The sequence below is a fragment of the Gossypium hirsutum genome, chromosome A06, assembly GCF_007990345.1.
Source record: "Gossypium hirsutum isolate 1008001.06 chromosome A06, Gossypium_hirsutum_v2.1, whole genome shotgun sequence".
Taxonomy (NCBI): Eukaryota; Viridiplantae; Streptophyta; class Magnoliopsida; order Malvales; family Malvaceae; genus Gossypium; species Gossypium hirsutum.
The window spans coordinates 14,276,912-14,280,832 of record NC_053429.1 but is presented as its reverse complement, the minus strand read 5'-3'; the positions used below and the strand labels follow the sequence as shown (position 1 = coordinate 14,280,832).

The window sequence follows — 3,921 nt, the reverse complement described above, 5'->3', positions numbered from 1 at the left end:
CCTATAAGATAGGAGCGAAATTTGTCAAAAGCAAAAACTATAGCGAAAAGTTCCTTCTCAGTTACCATATAATTGAGTTGGGCTCCGGTAAAAGTTCTACTTGCATAGTAAATAGGGTAAAACACTTTGTTTCTTCTTTGACCCATCACAGCATCAACAGCATAATCACTTGCATCGCACATTAACTCAAAAGGTGAGCTCTAATCAGGTGTAACGATTATTAGGCTAAGATTAATCGTTTGTTTTTATCTTTAAAAGCTTCCAAACATGCTTTGTTGAAATCAAACACTGTATCTTTCTCTAACAACAAACACAACGGTTTAGAAATTTTTGAGAAATCTTTGATAAACCTTCTGTAAAAATCGGCATGGCCTAAGAAACTTCTGACTCCTTTCATATTAATTGGGGCCAGTAATCTTTCAATTGCGTCTACCTTTGCTTTATCGACTTCAATTCCTCTCTTTGAGATTTTACGCCCTAAGACAATCCCTTCCTTAACCATAAAATGGCATTTTTCCCAGTTAAGAACAATATTCGTCTTTTCGTATCTCTTCATTACCTTAGCCAAATTACTCAAACAAATATCATAAGTGTTACCAAAAATAGAAAAATCATCCATGAAAACCTCAACAAAATTTTCAACCATATCAGTGAATATTGCCATCATGCATCGTTGAAATGTTGCAGGTGCATTGCATAAACCAAAAGGCATTCGCCGAAAAGCAAACGTACCATATGGAGAAGTAAAGGTTGTTTTATGTTGGTCCTTCAGAGCTACAACTATTTGGTTATATCCCGAATAGCCATCTAAAAAATAATAGAGTTCATTACCTGCCAGTCGATTTAGCAGCTGATCCATAAAAGGCAACGAAAAATGGTCCTTCCGAGTGGCTTTATTCAATTTTCTGTAATCAATATAGATTCTCCAACCAGTAACAGTTCTCATTGGAATCATCTCATTACGCTCATTTTCAACAATTGTGATTCCACCTTTATTCGGCACACAATGCACCAGACTTACCCACGAACTATCTGAAATAGGATAGATGATTCCTGCATCTAACCATTTGATCATTTCTTTTCTCACAACTTCTTTCATAATAGGATTGAGCCTCTTTTGCCCATCAATTCGAGCTCTTTTACCTTCTTTTAAAATAATTTTATGCATGCAAAAAGAAGGGCTTATAACTCAAATATCAGCTATAGCCCAACCAATTGCTTTCTTAAATTTCTTTAGAACAACAATTAGTTGCTCCTCTTGATCTTTCATCAATTCTGCTGAAATAATCACAGGCAAAGTGGAACAGTCACCTAAATACACGTATTGCAAATGGGAAGGAAGTACCTTTAGTTCGAGTTTAGGTGGTTCTTCAATTGACAACTTGGGTTGCACAAATTCTCTGACTTCTAACTCCAACGATTCAAACTGTGTGGATTGAATAAAATTTCTCGGATTGGCTTCCATCAAAGCCATGTTTTCTTCACCTTCTTCATCCTCCAAAGGGTCAAGATCTAAGGCCTTCTCCAATGGATCTTTTTTAAAATTGCTTTCCATAGAAACCAAGGTTTCTATCTTTTCTATAACTGAACACTCTTATGTCGGATCGAGAAATTTCATTTCTTTAAGAATGTTAAAGGTAACCTGATCGTCTTGAACTCGCATGGTGAGTTCACCTTTCTGCACATCAATTAACGTTCTTCTCATAGCTAATAAATATCTCCCAAGGATGATCGGCACTTCCTTATCTGCTTCAAAATCTAAGACAATGAAATCAACAGGAAAAATAAATTTATCTACTCTTACCAAAAAATCCTCAATTTTTCCTTCGGGATATGCTAGAGATCGCTCCGCTAGCTGAAGTGTCATAATTGTAGGTCTTACTTCCGCTAGCTGAAGTGTCATAATTGTAGGTCTTACTTCACCTATCCTAGCATCTTGAAAATAGACTTAGGTGTCAAGTTGATACTCGCTCCTAAATCACACAAAGCTTTACCATAGTAAGATTCACCAATGTTACAGGGTATAGTAAAGCTTCCTGGGTCTTTTAATTTCGGTGGCAATTTGTTCTACAGGAACGCACTACACTCCTTTTTCAAAGCAACAGTCTCATACTCACTCAGTCGTTTCTTCCTAGATAGTATATCCGTCATAAACTTCACATAATTCCGCATTTGTTCTAAAGCCTCTACCAATGAAATATTGATGTGTAACTGCTTCAGGACATCTAAAAACTTATTGAATTGCACCTCCTGTTTCTACTTGTGTTGTTACAATTTTTGTGGATATAGAGGTGATAAAACTTTTAGTTGAATCAGATAACTCTTCTGAGTAGGTAAATCTGCATCCAAAGAAGATGTTAAAGTATCTAAATTTACTAAGTTAGGATTTACCTTGCTAGTCTTTGCAGATTCTGACTCTTTTAGTGTAGGAATTTCAATAGCTGGTTGATTCTTCTCAATGGGCTTATCTTCGACATCAATTAATCGGGGTTCCAAAATTTTACGACTTCGCAATGCCACTACCTTGATATGTTCTTTACCAAATTTCTTGGATCATCAGTATTGCTCGACAAGGTTTCTTGCGGTCTATTATGAAGCTCTATAGCTAACTGACCCTTTTGGTTTTCCAAATTTTTCAATGTTATTGCTTGGCTTTGGATCAAAGCGTCATTCTTTGCCATGTATGCTTTCAACAAGTTCTCCAAATTGTTTGATGCCTCAGCTTGAGGTGGTTTTGGAGCTTGCTTATTAAACCCTTGAGATTAATTGGGTTTATGCTACAGGAAGTTTTTGTTTGGTCCATTTCCTTGGTTGTTCCAAGAAAAGTTAGGATGATTACGCCATGAAGGATTGTAGAAGTTGGACTGGGGTCCTTGTCCACTCCTATTTTGTTGTTGGTTCCCCACATAGTACACTAACTCGGGATTTGATGGGCAGTTCTCAAAAGAATAACCTTCCCTGCAGTACACATAGGAAACTACTTCAAACAGACTTAATGGCTGAGCTACAAAATGATTAGCACTATTACCGGTAAACTATTTTAACATAGAGGAAATAGACGATACCTGAGCTGATAATGAAGTGAGGGCGTCAACTTCATGAACTCTAACTACACATTTTCCTGAAGCTATTCGATTTGTGGGCCATTGATAGTTATTACTCGGGATCCTCTCAATGATCTCATAAGCCTCATTATAAGAGTTAGACAAAATTCCACCATTCATAGAAGCATCTGCCATCGATCTTGTATGTGTATTGAAACCATTATAGAATGTCTCAAACTGGATACAATGAGGGATCCCATGATGAGGACACTTACGAAGTAACTCTTTGAATCGCTCCCAAGCCTCATACAAGGACTCGTCATCCAATTGTTTGAAAGTTGTGATCTCGTTCCTCAACTTAGCATTTTTGCTAGGCTTAAAATAGTTAACCAAAAATCTCTTTGCTAAGTCTTGCCATATAGATATGGAACTAGGAAGCAATGAATTGAGCCATGCTCGTGCTCGACCACTCAATGAGTACGGAAACAACTTCAACCCCAGCGCGTCTTCAGTCACACCGACTATCTTGAATGAATCACTCACCTCTATAAACAATTGAAGTTGGAGAAGTGGATCTTCCGTGGGCATACCACTGAATTGGCCACCATTTGGAGCATTTGAAACATCACTGGTTTCAATTCAAATTGGGTTGCTTTAATACCTGGCCATCTAATTCCTAGATTTAACTCACTAGAAAGTGGCACAACATATTGTCTGATGCATCGATCTCTATCATCGGCAATGAAGATGAGATTTCATATATGATTGGCTTCATTACCTAGGTCTTGATTCTGATTTCCAAGGTCCATCTCGACTTGTCTTTGAGCTGTTCATTCACGTCTTATTCGTCTAAAAGTTTGCTCAATTTTAGGGTCTA

General features: G+C 37.3%; 1 non-coding gene across 1 annotated transcript; it reads left to right on the top strand.

Annotated features, from left to right (window-relative positions):
• Positions 1–3,297: 3,297 nt before the first annotated feature.
• LOC121231272 (small nucleolar RNA R71) lies at positions 3,298–3,404 on the top strand. Its single transcript, XR_005929336.1, has one exon. It is a non-coding gene; the product is annotated as a small nucleolar RNA R71 (small nucleolar RNA).
• The last annotated feature ends 517 nt before the right edge of the window (positions 3,405–3,921 follow it).